We start from the raw sequence: 20,538 nt of genomic DNA, 5'->3' as shown, positions 1-20,538 counted from the left end.
TGTGCAGGCAAAAGAGGCATCTGTGTGTTTCCTCAAGCTGGCTGGATCCCTGGGACTGGGATGACTGGAGGCTGTTTTGCTGGGAGCAAAGGTGGGCAGCAATAGGGAAGCTTGTGCAGGCAGGTGTGATGGGCCAGTAGGGGGCACTCCTGCAGTAAGCCACCCACCTCACTGCGCCCAACCACTTTCTAGGCTCCGAGTGCCTCCCTGGGGGCGCCTCATGTCTGGCCGACTCCCTTCCTGGAGCACACCCACTAGCCTGGGGGTTCCATTGCCACCACTCAGGGCTAGGTTTGGTTCTGGCTCTGTGCACCCTGGGAAACACAGGCCTAGTAGCCCTCGAGGGTACTTGATTCACTTCAAGAACTTGGGATGCTTCACTCAGTTGGAAGCACAAGTAGTGGTCTCCCTTAGTCAGCCAAACCAAGAGGACCCCAAGGCATAATCTAGACCCACTCCCAATAAGTCTCCCACACTAGGTACAAAGGAGAACTTTATTGGTTACAAGGGGTAGGGTTGGAATAGGGTACAGAGTAGAGCGATATCAGAGAAATCCCATAGAGCAAACTCCCATGGCTGGGTAGCCTTTGATCACACATCTGAGTTACTTCCAGTTATATATCTAATTAGATCTCAGGTAGCTTACTCACAAGTATCATCCAGAGGCAGGTGAAGATTTCCTCAGTAGGCAGGCAGTTCCTTGATCATGAGTTTTGAGAGAGAGAGCAAATTTCAGATGGTTCAGCTCTTCTCTCTCTCTGAATCTCCCTCATGGCTGCTGATACCAGTCATGTAGGCAGAGGGAACAGGTTTTCCCCCTTTCTCAGGAATGTATCCAGCTCAGCTTACCTAAAGAGATAGGGTAAGGTGTGTATCCTCTGCTGGGCCCATCCTAACCAAATGGTCACCGAGCAGAGTTTTTGGGGAGAAACAGAGGTGGCCTTCTGCCACAGCAGGTATGGACTGTGAGCCCATTGGGTCAGGGATCCCAGTGAAGGACAATAGGGGCAGGCAGGATGTTGCAGATGGGAAATGGACAGAGGACATGGGATGGTTGCTCTCTGACTACAGGTGCAGTTTACTTGCCCATGTCATGTCCTGAAGATATGCAGAGTCCTTGACCTGTAACAGCTCAATGGCTGTTTACTAAGTCTGAGCAGTGGTGGGCTCAGATGGCGGTGTGTGTCTGTAGTGGTGTGGTTTACTGCTTCTGGCCCTCTTCAGTTAGGCTTTTGCTCCCTGAGTATTTCTCAGGAAGCCTCAGTAATACCAAATCTTTTAAACTCACTGGACTTTGCACCCTGGGGTGATTCTCAGCATGCCCCAGTAATAGGTAGTGTTTTAACAAATAAAGCAAGAAAGTGAAAAAAACATACCTTACTATCCTGGACACCAGGAGGTGTCCAATGTCTCTCCAACCTTCTCACAACAGGCTTGCCCTCCTCATAGTCCAGAAGTTTCCTGCCTTTGTTTCTTCTCCTCCATACCTCCCTCCCATTCTGTTTGCTGCAGTTTTTGACTCCCAAGAAGCCATTCCCTCATTATCTTTCATACAGCTGTAGGCTAACTGCCTTTACTTAAGAGAACAGGGCACCCTACCAGGTAGGCTGCCTCTACCATGGTAGCATCAACATCCACATTTCTGTTCTTTGCGATGCATATCATCTCCATGTAATATCAGGACTGCACAATTCTGTCCCTTCTGAGCATATGGAGGGTATGTGGCAAGAAGCCTTCACCTGGCAGTTGTGGATGGATGAGGTGGAGGAAAACAGTTCCTTGAAAAGGAGGTAGAGGCCAAGAATAAGGAGGATGACGAGTTACGGACCCACTTGCAGGGAGTGGAGGCAGGTAAGAACTGACTTGGGGAATGCAGTGCCTGAAGACCCTATTGGAGGAGGGTGCAGCCAGGGAGACGGCATTGCAGGCAGAGATAGAGCAAAGAGTGTTACGGACCCCTCAACCATGAGAAGACAGCTTGGTTGCTATAGGCAGACAGTTGGGAGAACTTGCATTCAGGGTTAATGCAGAATGCCAGGAACATTTACAGCAGATTGAAGGCTTGAAAGAGTTCTTAATAGAGATGGAGAAACAGATAGAGAGTGCATAGCACACAGTTCTGAAGGTCCAGGGAGACCAAGAACTACCTGGAGATGCTGGCCCAGGAGGCTTCAAGAATGAGAGGATGGTTGAACAGCAAGAAAAGAGTACAATGATGGAGGGACCTCCCGAGACAGATCCTATGATGAGGGTGGAAGAAATTAGCCCCAGAGTCATAGAGTACATGGAGAGGAAATAGGGTCGGTGGGTTAGCCAGTATGCACAGCAGGTGAACCGCCTAAGAGAAATGCTAGACAGACGTATTAGCAAACTTGCCACTGAAATATTAATGGTGCCAGACCAGGTACAACAGAAAGGAGTTGATAAGGCAGATGTGGCAACTACACAGAAACAGGAACGATGCAGTGTAGGAAGTGAGACCAGCAATCAGAGCTGCCAAAGCTATACTCAACAGGGGCAATGTTTAAAACAAAAGGGTCAAACGCCAAAGATGACCCAGAACCAGACAAACAGTGGACCAGGTACATGTCTCAGTGGAGAAAGAGGGGCTGGCACCCTTGGTAGAAGGTGGGCAAAAGAGCCTCAGATGAAGCGAAGGGACCTGATACCCTGGGAAGTGCAAGGGAGAACAGGGCTAGGTCCCAAGTCCAGTTGGGAGGGCAAGCTCTTGAGCTCCGTGCAGAAGCAAGTACCTTGCCAGACCCAGACTCCAGATTGAGGTAAGAAAGCAGAAAGTTCCTTAGCTCCAAAACCAACCAAGTGAGATGGGGGAAAAGTGTTTGGCAGAAGACCCTGTGTATATATTGGTAACCCCTCAGGGCAAGTTAAATGGTGGATCCTGAGGAAATTAGTTGCAGCCAGAGTCAGGGGAGTAGCCTATGTGAAAGTGTATACAGGGCCTGGCGGAAGACCCGATGCCCGGGAAAGGATAGAATTCTGGAGTGAGGAATATGTTCAGAGAACACTTAGGGTATAGTGGGATCTTTGAGGAAGGCTCATGGACTGGCAGGAAGCTGTAGGGAGAAGAGATTCTTTACAAGTGTAGCAAAACCCCCAGTTTTTCTTTTTTTTTTAAATTTATTTTAAAATGCATTCCCTCCCCTTCCCCAACCATTTCTGACTTTTTCTCCCCCTCTCTATTCCCTGTAGATAAGTATAAGTGAGCTCAGACTTAGGATAAGCTTTAAACATTTTTATTTTGGTAGCAACTTTTTGGATATCCAGTGTTTTATATTGTATTATTATTAGGTTTGTATTGATTCTAACTGTTGTATATTGTATTATTATCATTTTCATATTGATTTTTATTGTTTCATATGGATATTGTATGGTTTAGGCCTGTGTTTGTAAGTGAACCAAAGTCATGTCAAGTTTCCATTTTATATGTCAAGCCTCCATCTTCTGTCCTTTGCCTGGGCATCCCATGTTGCAACAATATGCTTCATAATACCTCTCCCATGTAAACTGGGAGAATGAGAATGAGAATGATTAAGAATGATTGAACTACAATGGTAGCAGGCCTCTACTAAATGGCCTGTAATAACTGGGCCATCACCTCACATTGATTCATCCAGGAACCATGGACCTCACCCAGGGACAGAGACAAGAACCCAGCATTTGAAAGACAAAAGACCCTGCAGCTCTCACCATTACAAATTACACATCCCTGCATGAAGCAAACATGCTCAGTATGCCAGGGGCTGACCCTTGCCTGGGCATGCTTCCTGTCACTAGGGTCACACAAGGTCTGCCCCTATAAAAAGGGGCAGTGAAGACAGACCCAGTGGGATGCCCTCTCCATCTGGACCAACACCATGCCACACCACCTATCCACCCAGAGGCCCTGCCGGCAATCCCGTGCTGGACAACACCTACTGGACAAGGACCCCTTTCCAGCCTGGGATAGGTAGCTTTACCTGCACACCTCCTCCTACAATTTGGACTCTCTTTCTCTCTCTGTCTCTGTCTCTCCTCCTGGACTCCCCCTGCACCAAGCCTCTATAACCCCTGCTGCCATTGTGTGTATGTGTGTGTGTTGGTGCAAGGGAACCAATACGGCATTGTGTCACCATCTCCCGTGTTCAATAAAACCACTGTCATTTGCAACCCTGAGTTGGGTCATGTTTTACTGAATCCCAGTCCCTTCCCTATCTTAAATTCCAGCCTCATTCTCTTTCTCTCTCAGCTCTAGCCCCCACCCCTCTCCATTCGTTTCCTAATCTCCTCTCAGTTCTTACTGCCTTTTCTTTGTGACTTTCTACTGCCTTTCTCTGCTTTCCTGTTTCCTCTGCTGCCTTTCAGTCTCTCCTGCTGCTTTTCTTGTGATTTTCTCCTGTCCCCCTGCTTCCCATGCTCCTACTGCCTTTCCCCTGTGACTTTCTGCTGTCTTTCTCTGCTTTCCCACTTCCCCTGCCACCTTTCAGTCTCTCCTGCTGCTTTTCCTGTGATTTTTCTGCTGTCCATCTCTCTGTTTTCAGGCTTCCTCTGCACCTTCTGTAGTCATCCTCCCACCGTAGCTTCCCAGCTCCTCGTGGCTGTCCTTCAGTTTTCTCCAGCAGCTGGAGCCTTTCTCCAGCTCCCAGCACCTACTGCCACTCCCTGCAACTTCTCTAGCTGCCCTAGAGCAATCCTCTGGTTCCCCACATCCAGAGTCCCTCTTTAACACCCACACCTTCCCTTAGTCCATTTTCCCTTTCCCCACTTACCTTTTCAGCTCCCCCATAGCTCTGGCTCCAGTCCCAGCCTCTGTGCTGGCATCGCTCCCCTGTTCTGTAGGCTTTGGGCTTATCTTTTAATCAATTAAGGTTGTTCCGGGAAACACCGTAACAAAGAATAATCACCAGCAGTTTGGAGCGCAGCACACAAGGGGCGGAAGGAGGAGCCCGCAAAGCTCGTCAGCTGCCTGTTTATCCAGCTGTGGCTGGCCAGTGGCGTCAGTGCTAAATGCCGGCCAGTGAGAATAAAAATGGCGACGCATGCTGCGGAGGCAGTGGTGGGTCAGGGAGGAGAGCTGATCCTGATGCCGGCAGCAGAGAAGTCGCTCCCCACAGGATCCAGGGGTTGGAGCCAGCTGGAGTGAATGCAGGCAGAATGAGGAGGAGCACCTCGATGTTGATCTGCACAGGACGGCGAGGGAACGAACCGGAGCGCCATCTGGGGACATCGACAGGGCGATCTGGAGAGACGGAGCAGACCGCAGGTGGGAGTGTGGGGACGACGGGGTGCCGAGGAAGACACATCAGGGAGAAGAGGACCCCAGGAGAACCCCAGAGGGCTTGCTGTTAGGGCTGATACTGCTGCTGGATCCAGATGGGTCATTGAGCAGGCGAGAGGACAGATGTAGAAGCGATGGGAGGAAGATGACAACCCATTGCCCTTAGAGACCTGGGAAGGGTAGAAGGGAAGCCAGAGGGGCAGGTTGCCCAGTGATTTTTGTTAAGGCATTTTTTTTTGGTCATTTTCCCTGGCTACAGGGTATAGGAGGAGAAGTGGGTCCCCAAGTAGTGAGGCCAAGTCAGAGCCCCAGAGGATTGGTCTTGCCCATAGCTTTTCTTTTTTTTCTTTCTTTCCTCGAGGGAGGGGTGATGGCTAGGCATGTTAGGGATGCAAGGTTCCCGTTGTGGGTGCCCCCTCTTCAGGAGGAGGAGGCTGCTGGATGGACATTCCTCCACAGGAGGTGTGAGGCCGGGGTGTAGGGGTGGTGGAGCCCTGTGAGTAACTGCTGGGTAAGCCATGGGCCAATGAGTGCACCCAAAAGACAACCCCGCTGTCACAGAGGCACTCAGGTGCCCTGTTCCTATGAAGGGATAAGGGCAGCTCAGGTGCCGGTTGCTGAGGCAACCGCACTGATCAGGTGACCAGAAGGGGGCAGGCGGAAGCCCAGGCAGAAGCCTAGGAGGCAGTCCCCCTCTGGCAGCCTAAGGAGCAGCATCTCTGCTGCAGAGCAGAGCAGAGCAGCCTGACTGCCCAAGCAGCTGCAGCATGGTACGGGGTGGAGAGAACCCTGACAGGGAGGCGTGGAAGGTGAGCCATGGTGGCACAGTATTTATGTTCTAGCCAGGAGGTTTATTTTTGAGTTATAGCCAGTTGGCTCATGGCTTTATGTTCCCTGGTTTGTTATTGTTATACTGGAGGACTGGGTGAGGCTGTAGAGGTTGGAGGAGGCCTCAGGGGAGCTCCCAGTAGCGTGAGGGGTTCCTGGTGCCCTGTAAGGGCACAGCGAGTGATGCCAGGGAAGGCACAGCTGTTGGCGCCGGGGTGGTGCAGTGTTTGGGGGTGTGTTGACCCCAGCCCTGGGTGGGCGATAGCTGGAGAAACCCGAGCAGGGTGGAAGACCCAAACGGAGGGTCAGGGGGCCAGGCACGGCTATGGCCACCTGAGCCCCGACTGTGGGAAGTGCGGGAGCCGAGATCTGAGTGCGCGCGAGACCGTGGGAAGCGCTAGGCACTGGCCCGAGTGTGGGTGACCGTGGGAAGAGCGGGAGACAAGGCCCGAGTGCGGGTTAGACCGCGGGAAGCATGAGGCGCAGGCTGGAATGTGGGTGATCGCGGGACGTATGGGAGGCAGGCCCCAGTGGGGCACTGCCTGTAAGGGAAAAGCCCCGGAAAGGGGAGCAAGCCCATTGAGAAGCCCGGTAAAGGCAAGGAGCACAGAAACGCAGAGAGACGGGCCCCAGTGGGGCACTGTCTGTGTGAGAGAAGCCCCAGGAGAGGGCGCGTACTGAGAGAAGCCCCATGAGAGGGCACTTATGGGAGAAAAGGGCCCGGTGTGGGTGAACAGTTGAGTGGAGGCCTTTTGAGAGGGCCTCTAGGGAAGGTATATTGGCGGAATAATGTCCGGAAGATCTGTGAGGCTTGGGGCATGCTAAAGGGGAGGTTGGAGGGACACGTAGCCCATAAAGCTGGGGGGGTGCACCAGGTCACTCCTTACAGAATAAGGGGTCAGGACGAACGTAGCACCATGTCCAAGAGGAAAAGGGCAGCCTCCCTTATAAAATTATATAACAGCAAGACGTGGCGGGCAAGAACGAGGGTGCTGAATTGCCTACTTGGCACAGTAAAGGGGGCCCACTAGAGAAATCACGGCTGCTCCCTGGACCCCGCTCCGTGACACCCGCACACTGAGGTCCAACAAGTCTTGGTAGGATAGCGCGGGGTTGAGGACTGGGGCAGAGGACATCGTGACACCCGCACACTGAGGTCCAACAAGCCTTGGCAGGATAGCGTGGGGTTGAAGACTTGGGTGGAGGACATCTGGCGAGGATGTGAACCTGTGAGACGCTTGACACCAATCACTCGAGCGAAAGCTGCCCGAGAGCAACTGTTCGAGGCCCAGCAGTTACAAAGGTCAATTAACCTAAAGTTACCCCCGGTTCTCAGTTCTTCAGCTCAGGACCCTCTAGTCTACCAGTTCTAATCCTGGTCCCAGTGACTTTCATTTTCAGCAACTTTCACTCCCTACACTTCTACTTTCTTACATTAACCTTTCCCCAGGTATTCCAAGTACACCAAGCACATACATGTATACATACATACATACATACATATCACAATACCCAACTTAGGGACTCACTTGTGTGTATGTGTAGGTGAGTGGCATGTGTGTAAATTAGTGAATACACATGTATATATACATATATAGATATCATTGTGTGTGTGGTATATGAATTAGTAATCCATGTATGTGTATTGGATGTGCAGGTGTTGGTAACTGGTAACTGATTTTGTCTAAATTTGGTGTGTGTAATGTGTACGGGCTTAAACTGGTAATAGGTGTGCATGAACCTAAACTAGTTATTTTGAACGTGTGTGTATCTAAGTTGCTAGTGTGAGAGTGTGTGTGTGTGTGTGTCTCTCGCTCTCTCTCTATGTATATATAAATATATACACACACACATATATGTATATATATAAGTATACATGTATAGGTGTGTGTGTGTGTGTGTATATATATATATATATGTATGTATGTATGTATACATGTGTATATGTATATGTATATGTGTATGCATGTGTGTGTATATATATAGTATATGTATATGTGTATACATATATGCATATATGTGTATATATGTATATGTGTGTGTATATATAGATGTTTGTGTGTGTGTGTGTGTGTATATATATATAATATAAATGTGCATATATGTGTATATATATGTATGTGTGTGTATATGTAGATATATGCATTTATGTGTGTATAAATATGTATATATACATGTGTGTATATATATGTGTGTGTATGAACGTGTGTATATATATTTGTGTGTGTTTGTATATATATACATATGTGTATGTATATATATATACACATATGTGTGTATATATATATATATACACATATATGTGTATATGTATATAATATATATGTGTATATATAGATAGATGTGTGTATATGTTTATATATACAAGTGTTTGTCTGCATATGTATATGCATGTGTATATATACATATGTATATTTATGTGTGTATATATATGCGTATATGTGTATATATAATATGTATGTATATGCGTGTGTGTATATATGTATATATATGTTTATATGTGTATATGCTTATATATGTGTGTATGTGTATATATGTGCGTGTGTGTACATATATGTGCGTGTGTATGTGCATATATGTACATGTGTATATATGTATGTATATGTGTGTGTATATATGTATATGTGCATATATATTGTATATAATATATATGTGTGTATGTATATGTGTATATTTATATGTATATGTGCATGTGTGTGTATGTGTGTGTGTATATATAGATGTATATGTATATGTGTATATATAATATATGTATACGTGTATATACATATAAAATATGTGTGTGTATGTATATATATGTGTGTGTGTGTGTATATATATGCTATGGTGACATAGCATCGATGGTCAAAAACCATGATGCCACAGCTATGTTGCCATAGTGACATGTTCCCTCACTATAGTGCACTGCTATGGTGATGTAGTGGCTAAAAATAACCATTTGCTGCTGGTACAATGCAGTAATGGCTCTTACTGTGCCATCATTTAGTTGCCACTGACAGCACAGTAACAACGGCATGTGTAGATGCCCCCAGTTAGGTCAAGATAGCAACTCTGAAAAACTAAAGAAATAGGCTTGCAGGGGTCAGATCTGATGACACCCTATAACTCCTCTGCTTCTTGGTCTGGGTAGATGTCCCCTTTGAATTTGGATACTTCAAGTTACGAGAAAGCATGGATCAGTTTGTGCTGCACTGGGTCATCAATAGGGCATAGGGCATGCTGCAAGCTGGAAGAGGGAAAGCTGGTCCAGCATGTGTAACCCATAGTTTCAGTCTCTAGAGAAATGTTGTTTTTTGTTGCTGGCACGTGTTTTATGCTCAGCCACATACTTTTGCATTTTAATAATATCTTTTTAAAATTTGTATAATAAAGTTATTAAAAAGTCAAAATTCTTCTCTCTCTTTCTCCTTTTTCCACATCTCCTAGCTCCCATCCTATTCTTCATCTCCTTCTAGCTCAGAGGCATGTGTATATATGTGTGTGTGTATTTTTGAGAAGTCAGGTTTGAAAGAGACCCACCTTCTTCAGCAGAGTTCTTCAAATGACTGAGCTAAATACCATATCACCATCTGCTATAAAGATAATCTTCAAAAACTAGTATAAACATGGAAGTAGGCATTTGTTTGTCTCACAAGACAATAGAATTGGGCCAAGTGAGGCATCAGCTTGCTGAACATCTGTGAGTGCGGCTATAGAGCCCAATTCTTGAGTGGCAGTCCCTTCCAGTTATGACATTTGAAGTTCATATCAAACGAGCCTGAATGTGGTGCAGAGTTCTTCTTTCCTCTGCACGTTGGGCTCTTCTTTCCACAAAAGCCTTTCTTCCATGCTTAATGGAGAATTTCCAAGCACTCTGATCCTCAGCAAACTTCTCCCAGTTGTTTGTGGCTCAGTGTTCATTGCCTTCATATATCTCTTGCAAGCATCTCTGAACCAGAAGGATGCCTACATTTGTTTTCTTGTTTCCTGTAAATAGTTCCCCAGACAAGAGATCCTTAGGTAAACGGTCATTATCCCTTCTCCACATGTGACCTAACCATCAAAGTTGACACTGACTAAGAAGAGAATGGATGTTCATAATGTTGACATATTCCAAGATCTCAGATTTGCATGTTTGTCCCTTCAGAAAAGTCCTCGATTATGGTGAAAGCAAAATAAGTGAAGCTGTTGAGACACTTTTCTTGAGTACAGTATGTGGTCCAGGATTCACTGCCTTACAAAAAGAGTGTAGATGGCTCAAGCATGATAAACATTGGCCTTGGTCTAAACAGTAAATTTTCTGTTGTTCCACATTTATTTGCTCAGAATGTTCATGATACCTGATGCTTTGCTGATAGGGGTATGCAGTTCAGCATCAAGCGATACATTGTTGGTAAGAGTGGAGCCAATGTACTTAAATGTGCTTACAACATCCAATATATTTTCACCTATTGTGATTGCTGGTGGTGAATCAATGTTCTGGCCCATAACATTGGTCTTCCTGATGCTGATTGTAAGACCAAACTCTTGGAATGCATGAGCAAAGGGACTGATGAAACTTTGAAGGTTGTTGTCTTTATGGTCTATCAGGAAACAGCAGCTCATGAATCAAAACCATCTGCACTTTGGTCTTCACTTTAAAGCATGTGAGGTTAACTAATTTGGCATCTGAGCATGCATGTAGCTAAATCCCTTCATTGGTGGTCCCAAAAACATGTGAGAAAAAGAGAAACGAAAATCCTGAACGGGGTCAGGGTGAGGTCAAGAAGCCTGTCAGCAGGGAACCAGTGACCAGGAGCTGAAATCAGAGTAAGAAGTTTGCAGGAAGTTGCTGGGGGCAAGCAGGAGAAGGGAGAGAGAAGTCAGGCACCAGATCCTGCCCAGGGAAGATACATGGAACCAGCTGCCTGTGCCTTTGGTTTGCTGAGTATATGTTCGGTGGGCTGTGTATGTTTGGGGTGTGTGCTCTGAGAAGCTGGGAGTGATTGCTGACTGATGAGTGATTGTTGGTTGCTGAATGACTGCTGCTTGGGCCTGACAGAAGCCCTAATGAGGGGGAAGAGTCAGTCCAGGCCCAGCAGAGTATCAAAGGAGACTCCCCAGGTGACCAGGGAGTCAGTGACCAGGGAACCTGAGAACAGGGGCAGCAAACAGGGTAAGCAGTTTTCAGCCAATTTACAGATCAGTTTCTAGGCCAGTTTATGGGCCCCCCCCTGCCTTTTGGAGGGGCAAGTCTTTCAGCTTGTCATGACATGAGGAAGCAGGAAAAAAAAGAACTTTTTGGGGCTATGAGCAATAAACATAACAGCTTCCACGTGAGTTTGCTAGGGAAGGTCTGCTTGGCATAAGAGCAGTAAGAGTGAGAAGGCAGATTAAGTGACCCAGGAAATGGCTGGAGGACGTCACAATGCCAGTGCTACTGCTGCTGCCTCTGCTTACACCTGTGAGGCTTCTGTCTAGGCAGGACCACTCACCATCAATGCTTCCACCCAGGTGCAGACTTGGTGCTGTGGAGACTGTGGTTTGCAGGTTTCTTCCAGTAATGGCCATGCTGGTGTTGGTGTCACTGGGCATAACCCTAGGTAACTCAGAGGGATGGAAGACCACGAGTGTCGATGAAGCCCCTCTGCTCTGGGCTCAATGAGCCAGGACCCCCCCTTGCCCAACCTTTGTAACCCTTTCTCTGGCGCCTGTAATCTCCTGTCCTTCTGGAAAACAGGCGAGCTAAAACTGTTATCTGTGGAATGCAAGGACACCGCTCGGAGAGAGAAGAGAGAAGGGAAAGGGGAGGAAAAGGAAGAGGAGGGCCAGCTAGTGGAAAACCACTGATAGAAAACTAACCAGAGTATAAAAATTACACTGTTGCAGAGCTAAGTGCACAGGATTTGAGACAATACAGTCTCCTTGCACCTTTTACTTGAGCTCAAATAAACTCTGTCTACTTCTCCCCCCAGTGTGTTTATTTGGTGCGACGCACACCGGGCAATGAACCCAATTGTTGCCTCCCTTGGGCACCTTGTGCCAGCAACACTGGGGAATGCCTGTGGTGTGAGTGGTGCCTCCTGGGGGTGTCTCTCAGGGAACAGGAAAGAGAACTACAGGAGGAGGTGGCTAGGTTCCAAAGCATTCTCTGCCATGAAGTGTTTATCAGTTCAATGCTGGAGGAGACCTCCATGACTGTGGAGGAAGAAATGCCAGACATAGTGCAAGGGAAGAGAGAGGACATGGATACCCAAGAGGGTGGAAGCCAGAGGCTTGTGACTTCTGGCAGCAAGTAGAGATCTTCACCTCCACCTGCAGTTGTTCATCTGGAGAACAGATATGAAGTCCTAGCAGCAGAGAGGGAGGAGAATGCTCCACTGGTGGAGGAAGACAGGCCAGGCCTCATGAAAGTAGGAAGGATCGAGATGACTGCTACCAAGCAGAAGTGATGGGTGGTAGTGTTTGGAGACTCCCTTCTGTGGGGGATGGATGGAGCCATCTGCTGACCTGACCCAACCTGTTGTCTCTGGAGGTTTACTGCTTGCCTGGAGCCTGGATCTGGGATATCACAAAGCAACTACAGAGGCTTATCCAGCCCTCTGACTGCTACCCCATGCTCCTCATCCGTGTGGGCACCCATGATACAGCCAGGGGAGACCCCAAGCATATAAAAAGTGACTACAGGGCTTTGGGTGCAAGGGTGAGGGGGTCTTGGGCTCAGGTTGTGTTCTCATCAATCCTTCCAGTCAAGGGAAAGGACCCAGGCAGAAGCAGATCAACATCTGGTTGTATAGGTGGTGTTGTCAGCAGGGCTTTGTTTTCTTTGACTAGAGGATGTTCTTTCAAGAAGAACAACTGCTGGGAAGAGATGGCATCTGTGGCAGAATGCCATCTCAGTCTCTCCCCAAACTCTGCTATCAGGCTTATTACCTATCTGACAATTTACTTACCATGGTCACTGTAGAGGGCAGGCACCCCTGGCCCCATCTGCTTCAGGTAACCCTGAGTTGAAACCTGAGCTGGATGCATTCCTGAGGGACGGGGAACCTGCTTTCTTTGCCTGTGTGACTGGCCTCACACAGCTGGGTGGTGGGGGCTAAACTCCCCATTGTTCTAAGCAATGATATCACGACTGGGAGGGGAGGCAAATGCCACTGTCCCTCTATCCAGCAATCAGTGATGTATTGCCAATTGATTGGCTTGTAGCTAACTTAAGCTGGTCTCCATTGGACCCCAGAGTGAGGACATAAGGTCTATATAAATTAAAGACTGCCCAGGAGGAGGGGTGGCAGCTGTGATGAAGACACAGCGAGCAGCTGAACATCTGCATCTCTCTTGCTGTCTCTTGAAACACATGGACACACTAAGAACTGCCTGTCTCCAGAGGGAAGCTCTATCAGGTGGGCTCAAATGGCTGTGTGACTGTAGTGGTTTGCTGCCTCTGTGCCTTGTTCAATCAGGCTTTTGCTCCTTTAAGTGTTTCTCAACAAGCCTCAGTAATACCAAGTCTTTTAAAGCCACTGGGCTGGGGTGACTCTCAGCATGCACCAGTAATATGCAGTATTTTAACAAATAAAGCAAGTAAACACAATAAAGATATTTTACTGTGCTGGACACTGGGAGGGGTCCAGAGTGGCTCCAGACTTTTCACAGCAGGCTTGCCCTCCTCATAGCCCGGAAGTCTCCTGTCTCTGGTGTTTCTCCTCCATACCTCCCTCTGGTTTTTCTTGCTGGGTTTTTGACTCCCAGGGAGTCACTCCCTCATTAGCTTTCACACAGCTGCAGGCTAGCTGCCTCCTCTTAAGGGAACGGGCCACCCTGTTACAGTCTCTCATCTCTACCATAATAGCATCAATGTCCACATTGCTGTCCCTGGTTATGCATGTCATGTCTATGAAATAGCAGGGCTTCACCATGCTGTGCCTTCTGAGGATGTGGGACAGCTGTTTGCAGTAGGTAGATATAGTCCTGCATGTACTGAAGATGAGGTTGGGGTGCCGGTCCCTCATGTAACACTGCCCCATCATGTTGTGTTTCAAGCAGCATTGTTGCCAGTAATACTTGTACCTGTTGATTACCATGTCTGTGGTGATCCATTCAAAGTCCACCTGGTTGCAGTGGAGGACTGGAGCACTTCCTTTTTTTCTACCTCTCCCCAGAGGGTGATAATATCCACTACCTCATCCCAATACCAGTTTGTGCTATGCTCACACATGGAAGTGGTTGGTGGCGTCAAGGCTTCTGGTGGACATGTGGACATGGAACATCTTTGAGGTGGCTCATGTTCAAAACCCAGTTCCAATGCTGACCTCAAGTGCATGGCTGATGAGCACAAAATGCCTGGCAAGTCACCAAAGTGGGCTTTAAGTGGGTGGGCAAGGCAACCTCTGATCTGTCACCTCTGGGCAGCTCTGCCCCCCATGTTAGAGCTGCCACTTCAAGTTCAAAGCATCTGGGGTGGGAGTGGCACATTGTGGGATACCTAGAAGATCACCAAGAATGATTCCCCAAGGCCATACACATGCATTTTGCAATGTCCTGGGATAAGGTGTCACCACATTTTGCTCCACATAAATCAGTGGAGCTTGCCTTAGGATGGTAGCCATGGATGCACGTGCACTTTCAATTTGGTCCAGGAAAAAAACAATTTATCCTACAAGGAATGATAGATTTGTTTAAACCATCACAGTTAAGAGCAGGTCTTCCCTTTAAATCTATTCTTGCAGATATCTGCTTGTTATTTCCTTTGTAGTTAAGAGATAAGAAGCAATGAACAGAGCACTATGCTTCTGGAGTTCAGAAAACTGCTCAGTAGTCATGAGAAGTCCTGATACCATAATCTCTACATCCAGCCTTGCACAGGGTGAAGAAGACCTTCCTTTGATCAGATCTGAAAGGACTCTAGGGGTCAAACAATGTGCAGGGATTGGAAGGGAAATACTTGGCTCCTGGATAAGCAAATATACCACAAGAGATTCTCATACATGGATACTTTAGTGGGAATCACAATTGGTGATGATGAGACACTGTGGTTGTGAAGATAATCTACTTCAGCCCAGGGTCCCCTGGACACCAAGGTGTGAGATAACAGGAGGGTAAATGTTCTGGAAGGACTTTGTGTTCTTTGTTACCACTGAGGAAGACATGTGACAGATCTCTGCCTTTTTCCCCTATAGATCTCCTTCAGTTTTGAACCCCAGACCCTTCACTGTGTCATGTCTTGTTCATACAGGGTTGGAGACACCTCAAAATTCATTTTTCTCCCCATCTCCCTCTTCCAGTCTTCTTTCATCTGTAATTTGTTCTCTATTGGTGACTGGTGTCCATGCACCTAACTTGACTCTGTCTGTTTGAACCTCCCTAGATTCCCCCTAGGTCATTACCTCTGATAGCATTTATCATTCACACTCAGAGGGACCTGTCTCATCCATACCTAGCTGGGATTGTCAAGGCACTTGATGATGCTCTGTCTCTTTTGGTATAATATGTTCTTCTGAGAGAGAGTAACCAGGACAGTCTGCCATCCTGAACTGGAGCTTTCATGATGACAGAGCTGAACACAACATCTACAGAATCCAGCCTGGGGCACAACAATACACATAATGGGACTCACTGTGAACCTCTTTCACCTAGAATGACAAAGAACATTGTCGCTGTGCTTATCTGCCTGTTTGGGCTCATGGGGAATGGGATTGTTCTATGGTTCTTTGGCTGCCGCATTAAGAGGAATCCTTTTACAGTTTATATCCTAAACTTGGCTGTTACTGACCTTGGCTTCCTGCTCAGCCTTGCTGGTTTTCTCATCATTCTTACAGCTGAATGTTTCACTTGTGAAGATTCACAATTTGATTCAGAGTATTTCATCTGACTTGCTGTGTTCACATATAGCACTAGCATATACCTCCTGGCAGCCATCAGCACTGAGCGGTGTCTGTCTGTCCTCTGCCCTATCTGGCACAAAATCCACCATCCAAAACACTTGTCTGGTTGTTTGTGTGCCCTGCTGTGGACCTTCTCATTCCTCATGAATGGACTCAGGTTTATTTTTTGTTCTTATGGTTCACATGAAAGGCGTTATATGACACGGTATGTACTTTTAATTTTGAATTTCCCAATTATAACTCCCATCATGGTTGTTTCCAATCTGATCTTGTTCATTAGGATCCAATACATCTCACAGCACCATCAGCCAGGAAGGCTCTACATTGCTATCCTGCTCACTGTCCTATTCTTCCTCTTATTTGCTGTTCCCTGAGCGCTTTTATGTGTTTTTGAATGCACGGTATGTGGGACATTGACACAGGTCTCCTGTTGGCCTCTGCCAATAGCAGCATCAACCCTGTTATCTATTTCCTTGTTGGAAGCTATAGGAAATGGCGGTTCAGGCACTCTGTCAAACTTGCCCTCCAGAGAGCCTTTTATGAGAGAGAAGATTGTGGGGAGGTAGGTGAAATCTGAATAGCTGAAGCACTGCAGACAGCCACTTAAATTCCCAAACAAGTAGCCTGAAAGAGGAAGTCCTGGGGATGAAGCTTTCCCTTTATTTAGAGAGTCCAAGATATCAGAAATGTGAATGATCTAACAGGTTGGTTCCTACATTACTCACTACCACCATCCTCAGCACAATCCTTCTCCCAAGTGCTGTTTTCAGTTTTTAAGTAACTAACAAGTCACAGTGTACCAACCCCCCAGTTTTTCTTTTTTCTTTTCTTTTAAAATGCATTCCCTCCCCTTCTCCAACCATTTCTGACCTTTTCTCTCCCTCTTTATTCCCTATTGTTGCAGGGCACCGGAGAGTTCTGCGCCTAAAAGCAGAAATGGCTCAGGAGAGACCCCTAGTGGTGAGAAGGGGGAGGCGCAACTGCCAGTCACCAGGGCAGCACAGGTGCTGGTTGCTAGGGGAACCAAGGGGATCAGTTGACAGGAAGGGGGAGGGCTTGGCCCCTTCTTAGCCCCAAGCATAAGGCCAGGAGAGCCAAGGAGGGGGGAGCTCAGCCAGTGTGGAGAGAAAGGGGAAGCTAGACTGCAGGAGCATCCCCTGGTTGTGGCTGAGTTGGAGCATTTTCCCGGCAGGGACAGAACATGGTTTTTGACCGGACGGTTTCATTTACGTTATAGCCCAGGGGCTTTGTGTTTTGTGTTTACTATTTTACCGGAGGACCGGGTGAGGCTATTAGGGGTGGAGGAGGCCTCATAGGGATGCCACAGTAGCATGGGGTTTCCTGGTGCCAGAGAGGGCACAGCATTGTTTGGGGGCACATTGGCTCCAGCCCCAGAGCCAGGGGGCAGCGAGGAGCCTCGGAGTGGGCGGGGGCAGTGAGGCGCCCCAGAGTGGGAGGGGCAGTGGGGGGGGGCCCAGAAGTAAAGAAGAGGGCCAAGGCACAGGGCAAACCAAGTCAAGTACCATCTGCGAGGCTTGGGCTGCGGTGTAGGGGAGGGAAAAGGAGCCGCAGATAGTGCCCTCTCACATTGGGCATATAAAGTGGGCAGCCTCCCGCTAATTACATGACTCAAACAATTAAGATCAAGGCATGGCAGGTAAGTAGGCAGGCAGTTACCCAAGACAGGAAGGCGGAGCCACCAACAGAAAGGATCCAGTGAGTTATCCCTGTTACACCTATAGATAACTATAAGTAACCTAAGATATAGGATAAGCGCTAACATTTTATTTTGGGTAGCACACTCTTTGTTCCAAGTGCTACTTCTAGTTTTTAAGTAACTAGCAAGTCACAGAAGGCCTGGATCTATCTGTTCATAATAGGTGGGAAAAGCCTGGTGACTTCCTGGAATCAAGAATAAGTCTAAAAGAGTTTGATGAATTTTGCTGGATAAACTGTGCCAACATGTAAGCTCAGGATTTTTCAAACTTTCTCCCCATGTTTTTCGTCCAGTTTGTGTTTTTGCCTTGTGTTCTTGACTTCTCTCAAATATTGTGTGTCAGTAACTCCAGGAAGCTCCAGATCTTTCCTTGTGGGTCACTGCTGCTATGCATCCCTTACAATGGACGGTGTACTGTAGTGGAGGCAGGTGAGTCCAGTGCATTGGGAACAGGCTTAGGATGTAAACGAATATTTGCTTTGCCACTCATTGCATGCCCGGGACTGCTGATTCTGCATTCTTCATCTTCACTCTTTTCCTGCCATGGAGATGTGATTGCTAGTCTATTGCTGCCTCTTTATGGCTAGGAAGTCAAGGGTTTTCTGACAGGTTCCAGTCAGGTGCTTCCTCTATTAGAATGCCATGCATGCCTGTCCTTAGGCAATTGTGCATGTTCTTCCTGTGCTCCAGTTCACTTTATAGGAGATACTGGAAGAATTAAGTATCATCTATCTAAGCTTCTGTCTGCCTCATCAGAGTTGGCCTTCATTATCACTTCTGCCAAGTACCTGCAGTGAATACACTACAAGGGTCCCCTGACACCTAATATTTAGCTTTCTTTAAACAAAGTAGTAGTTCAATGCTGACTGCAAGGCACAGAATTGGAGTACCTGCTAGTTAAGGTCATAACTACATAAATAAGATTTAGGAAATGGAGGTTGCCCTAGTGAAGGGAAGCCCTCTATCCCCAAAATGTGACAAAGGGAATTCACTTCATTGGACTGGACCTTGGAATAAAGAAAGGATGTACCTCTATCTCTTCAAGCAAATCACTTTATTAGACAGTTATACAGGTGTTTAATTTGGATTCAGATCAGGCAATGGAAATAATAATAACACCCCCACCCCAATCAAACCAAAACAAACACTTCCCCCCAAAAAACCCCAACAAAACAGACATACCTGGGAAGATGGGTGGAGGCTGGACCTCAGGAAATCTGAGCTCTTGTTTGGTTTTTTCAGCAGTTCAGGTCTGTGATTCCCCACTTCCTCCAGGTTTTTAATCATAGATCTGCAATTATTTATGACATGCATATATCCACAACCTGCTTGGGTATACGTTTATGAAAGGGGCTGAGGGGGAAAAACCCCATCCTTCACAGCTAAGTGAAGAATTTATGATAAATACTTAACAACTGTTCAACTAGGATGACCTCAGATATTATCAGTTAGCTTTTGACTCTTAACAATATCTGCTGTTCCTTATGGTAGTGGGTTTCAGTTGCTTTGTTTGTGTGACTATTGTTAAACACCCAAGTCAGTGCTTTCTTATTTACATTAGCAAGAACATGGAATCTGGCCTTGCAAGTCTTTGTCTACAAGGTAACCCAAAGTTCACTCCAACCTTTATATAATGGAGGATGGACACAAGTTTTCATCTGGATAAGGCAATTTGATTAGCATATAATTAGCTGGAATCTTATTCAAGTATCATGTGTTTGAATTCAGTAAGTCTGGTTGGATGGACATTTATATCACATTTATTTGATATACATGTGTAAGAAAAGAGATATAGAAAGGATATTAGAGTGCTTCTGGGAGGTATGGAAGCCACAGGAATAACGTGATTCATAAGAGCCCTGGGTTGCACTGGTAGGACAGCATCATTAGCTGTTCTGCAGGTTGGTATGATTAAAAGCCCCAGTTAAATGTACATGCAATAAAGGTGAACTAAATATTCCAACACGTTACCACAGTTCGCCTTACATTTAAAACATACACAACCATCTTTAATGAAGGTGACTTCTGCCATTGTAAAAGTGCTCTAAAGTTGCTTATGTGTATTAAATGATGGCTTAGACCATGTTAAATGCTGAAAATTGTCATGTGTATACATGTCCATTTATATTAAATCCTTGTCACTGAAGAACCAAGACCTTGTTCCCAAGCCTGCTCAGGTAGCCAATAAAATTGTGGCAATAGAAGTCTTAGATGCATGGGATGGTGAAACAGTAACAACTCTATTAGGAGTGTAGCATATATAAAACATCTCTTTAAAAAAGATTTATTATAACCCCCCCCCAAAAAAACCTGTAATTTATTGGTGTTTACCTTTCTGGTTTATGGAGCACATGTCATGGGCCTAGATTCCAAGGTGCTGGAGATTTTAAAGGCATATGCAAGACGTTAAGGAAATAGCAGACTGATATGCAGACTGGGAACATAAGACAAGAATAAAGTAAAGTGCCAATTTTCATGATAATTTACATGCTGGGTTTTCTAATTAAAGGAATCAGGAACACTTCATAGTGAAAAACACCATTATCTTTGGTATCTCTTATATAACACCCAATATCAGAAAGTCAAGAAATGGAGAATCTGTGGGGCTTGGCAGGGACATTATCAGTTGTGTACTGAAGAGGGATGGCAACTGCTTTGTGCATTTGTCAGGAAAATGCTTTGTGACTGCAGAAAAGAGTATAACATAACATTTTAATGAGGTTATTGTTTCAGTGGAAATACTAGACAGCAGAACCGAAATGTTTGGACTGTGAAGAAAATCTGCTCCATTTTGGTTCTGCTACACAACCGGGCCATGCTCAAGGTGGTGACATGAAAAGAGGGTAAGATTTAACTGAAGAGTGCTTGTGTGCTTT

General features: G+C 46.5%; 1 pseudogene; it reads left to right on the top strand.

Moving 5' to 3' along the window:
* Positions 1–15,698: 15,698 nt before the first annotated feature.
* Positions 15,699–16,873, top strand: LOC149871212 (mas-related G protein-coupled receptor member H-like; annotated as a pseudogene).
* The last annotated feature ends 3,665 nt before the right edge of the window (positions 16,874–20,538 follow it).

This window comes from Crocodylus siamensis, chromosome 2 (assembly GCF_052110815.1).
Source record: "Crocodylus siamensis isolate JL-2025a chromosome 2, ASM5211081v1, whole genome shotgun sequence".
Taxonomy (NCBI): domain Eukaryota; kingdom Metazoa; phylum Chordata; order Crocodylia; family Crocodylidae; genus Crocodylus; species Crocodylus siamensis.
The sequence above is the reverse complement of the archived record's forward strand: the minus strand, read 5'-3'. Positions and strand labels throughout refer to the sequence as shown.